The sequence below is a fragment of the Oryzias latipes genome, chromosome 9, assembly GCF_002234675.1.
Source record: "Oryzias latipes chromosome 9, ASM223467v1".
Taxonomy (NCBI): Eukaryota; Metazoa; Chordata; class Actinopteri; order Beloniformes; family Adrianichthyidae; genus Oryzias; species Oryzias latipes.
The window spans coordinates 9,522,004-9,535,215 of NC_019867.2; positions in this window are offsets into that span (position 1 = coordinate 9,522,004).

Consider the following 13,212-nt stretch of genomic DNA (forward strand, 5'->3'; position numbering starts at 1 on the left):
AAAAGGGTTCAGCGCACTGTCCCAATGTTAAAGTGCCTAGGATAGCACAAGGGTTACAGAAACACAGAGGTGCTCATTATCTCTCACAGATAACCCATGAGATGGGCCGGGGGTTTGAGGAATGAAGGCTGAGTGGACATACAGCACAAATAGAAGAGCCACAGTGACAGACTTGGTCTGTGTCACAGATTGCATCACAGCATTTCAGTCATTCTTGAGCATCCTTTCACATTCAGTCACAGTAACCGTGGAAACAGGCTGAGCAATTTGACAAGAGCTGGAAATCAATGAAGCCTGCGTAAAAGACATGCAGCTCATCGTTCACTGGCTGAATTCAGCAGAATTTTATACAGGGAATTGTAAACACTTGCCTGTAATTGGCCCAACTGATGCACTCTTTGTTTGGTTCGCTCGTTCTTTGTTCCCCACGCGATTGTTTGATTCAGCTGTCTGTTGAACGTCTCTTCACCTTTTGTGCTTACGTAATGATGGGAGTTGAACGTGGAAGTTTGACTCATCCCTTTTGGATGTCCACTCGAAATATCTGGGCTCTTCAGTGTTCAATAATGAATGTCTCATGCATAAACATACCCACACAAAGTGAAGAAGAACAGGAAGCAGGCCACAAAAGGAAGAGTCGGGAATTATTCATGACGACACCTCCAGGTCTGGGTCTGTTTTCTGACAGTAATGGCCTCAGGAATGGATGCTTCAGTCTTGACAGGGATAGATTGTGTTGTTGATGGGAAGTTTTCAGGCCAATTTCTACTCCAGGTCTTAACAGCAATAGAAGTGCTGCATTTCTTGAAGATAAATTGCATGTAATAACTCTTTCCGAGTGAAGACGAAAAGTGGCTCTTTTCCGTAAAGTCCAATATAGACTCTGCTTCTCTACAAGTGTATTTATGAAATATGAAAGGTATGAATTCAAATCAAGTTGCAAATAGGAAATAAACAAAAATCTCCAAGTTCAATTGCTCCAAAACAATGAATTATGTAATTACACCTGTATCTTCACACAGAGTTGGGACTCTGTTTTGTTGTGCTAACAGCCTGGAAAGTTTTTTTCATGCATACATCTTTATTTGTTGAGAGTAGTTTACTGGATAGACGAGGAAGAATCTTCCCACCTCAACTTTTTTTTGTGTTTGTGATTCAAAGCTGAGGATTTCATGGAGTTTTCATCTGTCAGAAAAGTGAGTCACTTTGTCTATGAAAGGGATTGTAGGCAAACTCTGCAACAGGAAGAAAGAGGGAGAAAAAACCAGCAACTTTGAAATGTGCGCACACTGGGATGCACTTGAGGGATTAGAAGACCTTTGCATATCCAGTGTCAGTGCATCTCCTCCCACTACGTGGACAAAAACAGATGTACTTTCGAGGGAGCTTGGATGAGTTCAGCTTTGCCCATTCTCTGCTCCTACAGTATCGACTAGAGAGATGAGCAATGCTGTAGTCTTTGCCAAGCTGCCAGTGGAAGCTCACTCCAATATTGTATTGTTTCAAAGATCCTTCTTTTCCAGACGGTGTGAGATTATGTGTGTGTGTTTCCACTACCTGTCAAATCTAGTTTCTTTTCAGGTCTTAAAAGATGTACAGATTTGTGGATGAGTCACCACACAAGATCTAGCGACCACTTACTGTGACGTTTGTTCACGCTCATCTTGTTCCTATAATTTCCTACAATCACATTTTTTAAACTCCATTTGCTTAAAATAGAACCTTCAATTCAAATTTCAGCTCTTTCGTCAGTAAAAAGCTGTACTGACTCCAAGTGCACCTCTCCACAGCAATGCACAAAGGAGAAAATGAGAAAATTCAGAAATATAGATTTAGATGTTTTCATCAAACAACCTAAACAAAAACAAAAATTGGCCATCCTTGCATGCATTTATGACTCATGGTTTCTGCTTCATGTCCATTATTAAAAGCAAATTTAGCAAGGCACCAAAGTCACACGTGCCTGTGTGTCTTTTAGTGTCTGTTAGTGTCGTGAAATATATTAATATTCCTGAGTGCATGCAAAGAAGCTAATAACTTCCTCCTTGCCATTGTCCTCTTTTTCTCCATCTCCCTCTGACTCTCCGATGACCACCTGTCCACTCTTTAATTAAACTGTCATTACTTAAATGTTTGTGCCTCCCCCTTTATTGGACTCATCAAATTACTACATAATTGCAGGGCTATTTTTCAGGTCAGATCATGATCAACAGTGGTGTGCACAGAGTGAACTCAGACAAGCTGTTCCAGACCGCCTGCGTCACACACCGTCACATGCAGCGGATGATCATCACTGGCTGATCTTTATATGAATGACTGACAATCGCTTTTTCTGTTCCTTTGGATTTCCTACGTCTCCTCTAATTACTCCTCTGTGGTGTCTGTGGAGAATGTGACTTCCTTGAAATGGGGCAAGGAGCTGTAGACCTCTTTCATAAAAGCATCACATGATTACGTAGGCAGCATTATGAGAGCGAGGAAATATGAGGCTAAAGAGGGAAAAAAAGAAAACTGCACAGAGAAGACAATTTTTCCACGTCATTTATGTGGCACATAAAGGTCTGTGCACCAATGATTAAAGAAATTGTAGACATAAAGACATAAGGTCAACAAAAAGGGTTTGGAGGGAAATTTTGGAGGGAAATTTTGCTTTGGACACATGTGGAGGGAAGGAAAGAAACTTTAATCTAAAGTTTCACCATCACAAAATATCCCAGGATGAAATCAGTTTGATGAGGAAATGGTTTTACAATGTCTTTGAAAAATGAGATTGGAATGCTTGATGAGTCAAAGGTTTGATATTCTAATTTCCTAATTCTTACTGCATGAACAAATGCTCTAAAGTAGCAGCTTCCGGAAAGAGTTAAAGACTCCAATTCAAACTATTTTTTTAACATGTTCTTGTGGCATGTTTCTTATGATGGGGGATAAAGAACATTAAGCTTAAAATTGCATTTCTGAGTATTTCATTATTCAGATTGATGTGTATCAGGAGCAGTTAAAAAAATGCAGTTTGAAAAATCTTGTAGTTGTTACGTACAAACTTCAATCGGCAGGCTAAAAACATCATAATCATTATTAAAAGACAGCTGGGAATGCTTTTACAATAGATTAAAAGATGGCTGGAGTGAGACTTTGAAGAATGCTGATGGCAGTACCCACTTTTACTGTGAACGTTCTTGACATTTGTTTTGTAAATCTTTTCTTTGCCTTTTTTTCTGTAGGTTTTTGTTTGCTGTCCTTGGAGGAATGAATGGCTTTGAAAAAGTTACGCAGCACTAAACACCATCCTGTCATGAAGGCATGCAAGCTTTAACAGATGAGGGATTAAACATGTTGGTTTTGGAGATAATTTCTGCCCAAGTATTTCTCCGTAATAGCCACACCATAGGATAAATTCCATCCGTACCACAAAACAGAAGGATGTGCTAAAAACAATTGCTAAAGGTCTCTTTCTCAGACTCCCACAACCTTTTCCACGAAAAGTTTTAACTTGTCTAGGCAGCAGTGCACCATACCAGTTTTTATTTCTATTGAAAATTTGACTTTTTTCTTTGGATAATCTCCTATTGATCTTTCATACAACTAAAAACTTGATAAAGTATGTTAAGTTGTGAGACAAGGTCTGTGTTTTGATAAATGTGGATTGATCTAAACAAGGTTCTGTGTGGTGCAGTTGTTGTTTAAACAGAGCCCTGCCTTGTTGAGGAGGGAAACCCCAGAGGCTTAAACAGAAGCGTTGTGATCCTGTGATTCACCAAGGTGTTAGAGGAACAAAACAGATCCTGCTCAGCACACACACCCGCACACACACACACACACACACACACAGGTGGGGCCGTGTTGCTCAATAAGTTAACAGTTAACTGTTGACTTTTCTTTCTTGGGCCATGTTTGAGTACAGCTAACGGTTGTCACTGGTTAGATAAAAACTCACTATTGGAAACGATTTAGTACTACAATGTTCAATTGTTTATGTCTTATGTGAGCATTAATGACCCACATTTTTGGAAATTAGGTTGCCAACTGCTCCACAGAATCTCTTTCTCCATTTTACTCAACAGAAGAGCCTTTGTTTCAAAATCTTAAGAGTTTGCGATTCAGAAACCAGTTTTTTGAGTCTTTCTAACCGAAAAGTCTGCATCACAACCCAAGCCCCTTTAGCATTTCTCCAAGCACACAGTCATATGCCTACCGAATGCACTGTTACACAAACTGCCTTTCTCTCAGCACACTCTGGACAGATGCAGGGGGTGGACAAATGGACTTTTGTGCCGAATGAAGGAGGACTGGGGGTAGAGGAATCTCCACAGAGTCGACTCTTCATTAAAGATGTTGCCATTTGCAAAATCGCAAAGGAAAACAATTTTCGAAGAATAACTGAACGATGGACAAGTGGTTCAGCCACCAGCTTACACAGAGAAGCGAAAGGCTACATTTTATTTGCAGGTTGATCAAAACGTTAAGGACAGAGCACGCAACACCTGAACATATTCACAAATGAAAAAAAGAAACGGAGACTGAATGGATAGCATGAATGAAAGGTCCTTGAAAAACGCACTAGAGCATTCACATTTGTCTACCCAGTAGCGTGTCTCAGTGTGCCATTCTTTGTGCTCCAGACACACAACAGAGAGCAAGAAATGTCTGATGCAGGAAGTGGCAATATTCGAAATCAGGTGAGCTCAGTCAACCTAAGGTGTCTCTGGAGGCTTGTCTGACAGCTGCATCATTGAGCCAGTCAGTTTATCGTCTCTGATTAAAGATCAGCATTCTTCAGTTGGTTGACTGCTGAGCAGAGTGGGAGACCCGACTGTTTCCATGGCAACTAGTATTTTCATCATCGACGCACGTAAACATCCAGCTGCAGTTCTTTCGACAGCTTTGCGTTAGTCACGTCGTTTGGCTCAAACACCTCCTCGTCTTTGGTAATATTTCATGAAACTTGTTGAAAAAACGCCAGATTTTTTATTCGGATCACATGCACTTTTGAAAGATTCAGCTGAAAATAAAGAATATGTGAGCAGTGCTAGGCACTGAAAAGCAGGCCCAAACTTTTGGCTCCTCATGTTGAATCACAACTGTAACAACCAAGAGCAGAGCTGTTTTCCCCTCGTTTTTTTCTTTTTCTTTTTTCTTTTGCTGTTGTTGTTTGCAAAACATATCTGTGCTATCAGCTTGTCCTCATTTTGCACCAGCTTTAAACTCTGGTTTTATTCTCTAGGCACTGACAGGAAGTGTCCACCCAGATACAACCCCTGCAATTATATTTGTTGTGCAAACATTTTTATCTAATCCTTTAGATTGACTTTGATAATTTCAATTATACTTGGGCAACAATTAACTTCACGTGTATTTAAAACTATAAAAACAAAAAGTCTGTGTGTTTTTTGTGGTGAGGAAGGAGTTTTTTTGGGGGACATTTAGTTGTTGTGAAACAAAATCAGTTTTTAAATACGTTATAAGCAAGACTGATAGTAGGAAGAGCTATTGAGCTGAGTACATTCTGATTAGACTCAAAATTAGCTCGATGTGATACAATAGCTGCTGACGAACTGTCATGAAATGAACCGTCAGCAAGGCAGCAAGACAATAGCTGTTGTCAGTGTTTGTATTCCTTTTGGGGGAAGTGAACAGGAACACATCCGACTGGATATCCTCTGTTTGACTCAGCAAAGAAGATGAGAACTGTGGGCCACATGAATTTGGAGTAAAGGGGGTTTCAAAACCTCGAGGAAAACCATTTACAGTAACAGACCAAAATAAGATCTGTGATAAAAATGTTTACATCCTTAATGCTGATCACAGAAAAACAGAATGCAAAACAACATCGTTCATGTGTTTATCGAAAGGTTGTAGAAGATTTTGCTGTAGATAAATGGTTACAGTATCTATGTTACATCACTAACGTTACAGATCTGCAGAAAACTTAGAAAGGCTAAACACTACTTTACTGAAATCTTCAAGGAAAATAAAATTATGGTCAGAGATCCTTTTCTTTCATACATGCTTTAACGGCTTAATTGACCCATTTAAGCATAAAAAAGCCTTTAAAAGAGTCACAGTTATTCTTTTTTGACACATTTATTTTTTACTTTAAAAGAATCTTGCTGGTTTACAGTTGCACAAATAAGAAAATGAGAATGAAAAAACAGCGGCAATGTGCTACAACACTTACATGAAATTAATGATGTTCATTCACAAGTATGAAAAATATTAGCACTTTCTAAGTTGAATATTTTAGTTTCAAAAACATATTAAAGTTATGAAGATAAAAAAGCTTTAAGAATGTAGATTTTGTATGATTTTATCTTCTCTCGTTTTTACTGTATCCCTCATTAACACCCTATTTGTCAAAGCTCAATCACAAAACACTAACTTGTGCACACAAAATGCTAATATAAAATTCAAATGTGGGTGAAAAAATAGTATATATTGCGAAAATGTGATTTTTTTAATGTCGTGTCCATGTGTTATCTAAGACCGCTTTAAACAAAAAAAATAAAAGAAAGTAATGGATGCCAGTGTGCAGAGCTCTGTATAAAATGCACAGATTTATTTGTAGAGGCTTTCTGCTGAGTGAGCTTGGTATTTAAGGGGAGGAGCCTAAAGCAGGTGATTCCCAAAATAGAGGGGAAAAAAATGATGGTGTTTACAGGTACTTTCTGGTGAGTTCAAGTACAATAATAAATAAATTACTAGACAAGTAAAACTGTAGAAGAGTTTAGTAACTGAAGCAGGAAAGGTTGGGGCCTGCTAGCTGTGTAGCTTTTCTAACTCTGTTTGCTAACTTAGTTTTTCAATTTATTTTTTTCTTTGGATCCCTTATTGCATTTCTTTGCAATAAGGGATGTCTGGCTGTTTGCTGTATGTTTAGTGACATATTTAACCTGCCCTTTGCTGAAAACTGCCATTGCCGACAAGGCTAAACAGGCTAGGAAGAGTTTATTGACCCCAGTTCTTTGTGCATGTCTTTTGTCACTTTTTGGAATATTTTAGCTATCAGATATTTTATTTTTTAGTCATATTTTTTTGTCTTTAATTTTTCTCGATACTACTCAATTACAGTTGGGGCTAACTAGCTTTTTTAATGTTTTATTGTGATTGCCGGTGGTTGGCTGTTTTGCAACGTACGACAGAGTTGGAGGCGTGGGTTTAGGCCAGAGGTCTGCAACCTGCGTTCCCAGAGCCACATGTGGCTCTTTTACCAAAAATTATGGTTAAAAAGTTCGATTAGTGTCACTTAATTAGCTCTGATTTAGGTTAGTTTGATATACAAATTCATGCCTGAGATGCCCCACAAACACTAAAATGAACAGTTACCCACAACTATATTTGCTGCATTGAGATGATCTTCTGTGGTACACGGTGTCTTTTACTTTGAAAGAAAATCATATGGACCTATGTCAAAAGTTACTTCATATTATGAAAAGAAAAAAGAAAAAGCAGGGCTGTACGGTGGCGTAGTGGTTAGTACTCTTGTCTCACAGCAAGAAGGGCCCCACTTCAAGTACCAGCTGGGGGACCTGAAACAGAATACCAAAGGGAGACCCCCCCTGTGTAGAGCCTGCATGTTCCCCCCATGCATGCGTGGGCCCCTTCCGGGGACTCCAGCTTCCCCCACTGTCCAAAAACATGCTTCATAGGTTAATTTGTTACTCTAAAATTGTCCCTATGTTGTTCTTTTTAATTTATTTAAATTTTTGTTAGTTGTGAGTCTGACAACCCTCGCAGTAAAATCTGCAATTTTTAAAGAGTGCCACCTCTACGGCAAAGTCTCACACGTTCTTTGGGCTCTGACCGTGGGTCTTTTCTGTCTTCACGACCAATTTTAGGACTTTTAGGATGTATTTCATACCTTAACAGCAGGTATGACTGAACATTTATGGTAGATTATCAGGCCAAAATATGTAAAGGTCTTGATTTTTCATTAATAAATGAGTTTTATTCAACTGCAATAAACGTCCAAAGGAAACAAGTTTTACAAATTGATTTGGCCTCGCCAATTTGTTGTCACTTTGTTGAGTTTTAACTGCAGGCAATTTCAGAGTACAGAAACCTTTTCTGATTAACATTTAGGCAATCAAATTTAAATCTGGATTTAATATACGTAGACTGTTTATTTTTGGTATGCATTTGAACGTTCAACAGCTTCCGTCCTAAGTTTTTTTTTTTTTTAAGTTAAAGTTAAAGTTAATTCCACCTACATGTTGTAAGAAAAATTGCCCAAAAGTTAGTTTTGAAATTACCTATGAAACTTCCTTGTCTCCTTGCTTAAAGTTCTGGTTTTTCCTGTTTGCTTTGTTCCTGCATCTTATGTGTGAAGCTTTGCAACACGAGGAAACACAAAGGCTCTTTGTTGAAATTGGCTTTCATGCAAGAAACGTTTGATTATGTGTGGCCACAAAGTTTCAGGTTTCACTGAATTTTTATCTTTACTCTTGTATATTATATAAAGTACAATTTTTAAGTAATATATTAAAAAAGATTAATATATAAATTGAAAATAACAAAAGTACAGAACAAGAAAACAATAAAAAACATGTTTTCCATTAAGTATATGAAAATCCCCTTCATTGATGTATATCTTTTTGGCATGAAATGCATGAATGTTAATAAGTGCGTACATTTTCTTATAAGCCTTTATACATATGCAATATTTATCTATCTTGTTTTAGTTTGTTTGCTGTATCTTTGGTCAAGAGCAACCGTTGCCTCGTGCTGCACACTCTGATTTTCCCTGCGTGTGAGGACACTGGCTGAGAGCTGCAAGACAGACAGCCACTCAGCTTCCCATCAGTGTAATGGGAGCCTAGTTACTGCTGGTTGTGTTGAAGCATCTATGTGTATGTCAACTAAAAGCCCTCCTGCAGGACCAGATGTAAGCTGGATCGATGCGTCTGTCAGTCCCAGTATACTGAAATGCTGTACTTGATACAGATGTCATTTTGTTCCTTTTCCTTGCACATTGATTTTGCCTATAGACAACTCATACAGAGATGTAAAATGTTTTCCATTTATACTGAAATGTGCAGAATATAAATAACTTTAGATACCGACACACAGTTTTATAGAATTTATGGTTTCTCTCACCCAACAGTTAACCTACTACAAGGGTGCAAACGGAAAAACTTGCCATTGCCTTGGAGTTTACGTATGCTCTTGCTAAATTATGTATTTTTCTTCTAAGGACTTTATGTTATCCTTTTGTCTTCTGAAATTAAATTTTATGAATGAAACACACATGTTACAGTACCTTGCAAAACACAGGATATCACTATCAAGTTAGACTAACATTTTTTTTGAGTATATTTGGAAAATGCAGTTTGCAATGAAAATAAGTACAGTCAAGTAAACTCTGTGAACTCGTCTTTATTCTTCAAACCTCCCAGCAGTTTGTGTATGAAAGGTGCTTTATAAATAAACTTCGATTTGATTAGGAAAGCTCTTAAACACACAGAACAAGGTCTTTAACTACTGTTTGATTCTTTATCATGAATTCACTCTCAGGGATGTTATCTGTTAGGTACATGTTGGCCATCCTTAGTTAATCGATCTCTTGAAAACCCGATGGCATGACCTCGTCCTCTGTTTCATGGTCTGTTTTTCTGCTTACAGTTGTGTCTGACTATCACAGGCTTAAATCTTATATCTTGGAGTAATTTTTTTGTTTGCTGTTAGTCTAAATGAGATTTCTCCTCTAACCTGCTGGTTAAACAACATTATCTAGCACGTGCATCAAAGCAGCCTATAGGTATTTATCTCCAGGGGCCTTAGGGGACTGAGATCTTCAGCATTGGCAGCACATATGACTCACATTGTGTTTGGTGTTTTTATTTTGTTATGTTTTCTTTTTTTTTTTATTATTTGGCATCACATTGGGACCCCCTGCGTTCAGTTTTTTTTAGCAGTAAAGACACTTGGGGGGAAATATAGTTTCCATAACAAAATCAAATCAAAAGATACGTATCGATGCCCTATGTTTCCATGTGTATTGCATTAGAAAAATAATTAGTATTCAAAAGGGATTTTTTTTAAAGTAGGAGAATCTTACAAGTTAGCAAGAAAAGTAAGTGTTGGGGTTTTTTTTTGGAGACAAACAGTACCGTACACGATAAAGTGCAGATTGTCCAATCCAACACTCATAGGTAAATTCAACCAAATGACAGGAGAGTTGTCATTTGGTTGCCAAATCTCTGCAGCAAGAAGGCTCACTGCATAGTAAAGTTTTTAAAGACCCACTCTGATAAAAAATAGTGTTTTTGGTGTTTTTAACGTCTTCTGTAAAACAGCTTCAGTACATCCAGAACGCTGCTGCTCGAGTCCTGACTAGAACCAGGAAGTACCATCACATCAGTCCTGTGCTCAGGTCTCTGCACTGGCTTCCTGTAGCTCAAAGAATAGTCTTTAAAGCAGCTCTGCTTGTTTACAAGTCTTTCCATGGCCTTGCACCAAAATACATTTATAGGGCCATATGAACCATCTCTGACTCTGAGGACCTCAAAGGACCCCTCAGGGCCTCCTGCGGGTGCCCAGAGTCAGGACTAAACAAGGGGAATCAGTGTTTTAGTCTTTTGCAGCTGAAAGCTGGAACAGTCTCCCTGAGGTTGTGACACAGGCATCTCCTGTGTTGACGTTCAAATCCAGACTCAAAACATTCCTGTTTAGCCGTGTATATAACTGAAGGTACCTCGTTGGCACTCCTTTTCATTTTCTTTTCTCTTTCCTTTCTTTTAAAGTAAATCTTACAATGAATATTTGTGTTTTTAATCTTTGCACTATTACGTATTATGATCTTAATGCATTCTACGACGCGCTGAAATCTGTCCACGTCGAATCTTTTCCTTTCTATTAAGGTACATTTTATAATTATTTATGCTTTGACTCTTTGCACTGTTGTGTATTGTGATTTTAATGCATTTTCCTGTTTTGTGAGGCACTTTGAATTACTTTGTGTACAAATTGTGCTATACAGATAAACTTGTCTTGCCTTGCCTTCTTGTGGCATTTTTCTAATGATGGACATATAATCATTGTGAATCAGGAGCAGCAACCAGCAGCGAAAGGGGGTGCACCAACAATTCAGAGTTGTATTTCTGATAGTTTCTGCAGAGCGGCAGGAGTTTATTTACACAGTTTATTTATTTATTTTTTTGCTTTATGTCGGCTCAGGTTGGTGAAAGCCTTCATTTTGGATCCTTGCTGAGATCAACTGGTAAATTCACACAGACACAAAAATTGCAGCTTTTGGAAAAATGTGCAAAACTAATACGTCAGCAGAAATGACAGCATGTTATTCGGTTGTGGGTGTGCTGCTGAATTATTCTTCACAACTTCACAGATCATGTTTATGCTGACTCATTTTGACTTCCACAAAAACTGGAAAAGAGCCCAGCCTGACAATTATTACACACCTATGTTTTTTTCAAATCAAATCAAACTTTATTTAAAAAATGAACGCACTTCTGATGCCTTCCGCTAATAAAAGGAAAAACCTATAAAATATCACAATAAAATCCCAACCCACCCTTCAGCCTTCCCACTCCCCTCTGTTAGCACATACGAACCGTGACCCCACACTAAATGAATACTTATATAAGTAACTTTTAAAAGAAACTTAAGGCTTGGCACTGCTGTGAGGACAGTATTTGGGAATCTCTTCATACCAGGAGCCAGCTTGGCCATAGGAACATCGCCACAGTGCCCACCCAGACCGGGGACAGCAACGGGGTCCATTCCACAGCCGTGAGGCTTCAATGTTACACTCCAGCCGCCCCAGCAAGGGCTACAAACGCGGCAACAACCACCGACCAAGCCGGCAAGCTCTGGTAGAAAGATCCCCACAAGAGACACTGTGGGGAAAAATCATGATAAGATACTAAAATAAATACATAAAATGTATATCAAAAACATAAAATTGAGAATAAGATTAAATGCATAATAATAACTTTGAAAACATAAAACAATATATATTAAAACTAATAGAATAAATAAGCAGATAAGATCAACTAAAAGTGAAATTGAAAAGGTGGGTTTGGAGCCTCTTCTTAAATACCTCTACTGTCTCTGACAAAATTTAGCTCAGAGTCAAAAAGTACGCCCACGTTTCTCACGCATTGAGATGGTTTACATTTCTGAAGATGTGGTAAAATCATCTCTTGTCATCAGAATAGATGAATTAAAATTTCAGTTTTGTCCTGGTTGAGCTGTAGGAAGTTTTAAATACAATTTAAAAGTGTTAATATGTTCAAGGTCATCAGTAGACACAGCGATGTAAAGCTGTGTATCATCAACGTAGCTGTGAAAGTCAACACCGTGTCTTCTGATGACCTCCCCAAGAGGCAAGATATACAAATTAAAAAGTATAGGACCTAAAAGCAACCCTTGGGGAACCCCACAAGTTATTTCATGGATTCTCGAAGAGAATACATTCATACTTACATAAAAGTGCCGATCTGTAAGATAAGAATAAAACCAATTAAGAACATTTCCAGAAAGGCCCACTAGACTATGTTTGTCTAATAAAATATGGTGATCCACTGTATCAAAAGCGGCACCAAGATCCAGCAGCACCGGAATAAAAAGCTTCTGTGAGTAAAAATGTATTCTATGATAATTAATAATCTTTAAAAGAACCGTCTCTGTACTATGGTTTGTCCTAAGACCAGACTAATATTTTTCTAAAATTTCTTGTGTTTTTAAAACTCATGTGGTTGAGCACTTTTTTCTATGATTTTACCTAAAAACGATAAGTTGGATACAGGTCTATCGTTATCCAGAGTATTTGGATCTAAATGACTCTTCTTCAGAGGGACCTCACCACTGCTGTTTTAAAGGCACCTATCTGAAGAAAAGTAGTTTGCTATATTTAAAAGCTCTGACTCAAAGAATCCATAAAATGTTTTTAAAAAATGAAGTAGGAATGGGATCTAAAAGGCAGGTTGTGGTGTTTACTTAGGATATAACTCGACCAATCAACCAGGACAAAACTCCCCAGTGTTTCTTCTGGTAAAAACAATGCAGGTAATCTGTTAAAACCAGTGTATTGCATAGTTTTTATTTTACTTTTGGGGACTTCTGCCTTTCTGTATGAGCAGAATGGCACAAGTCCCACAGCAGATAACCCTAAACACCCTCACACCCACCCCTATGCCCCCCTAAACTCACCAATCAGGCTCCAGCACATGCTTTTGCACTTGGAGAGGAAGCAGA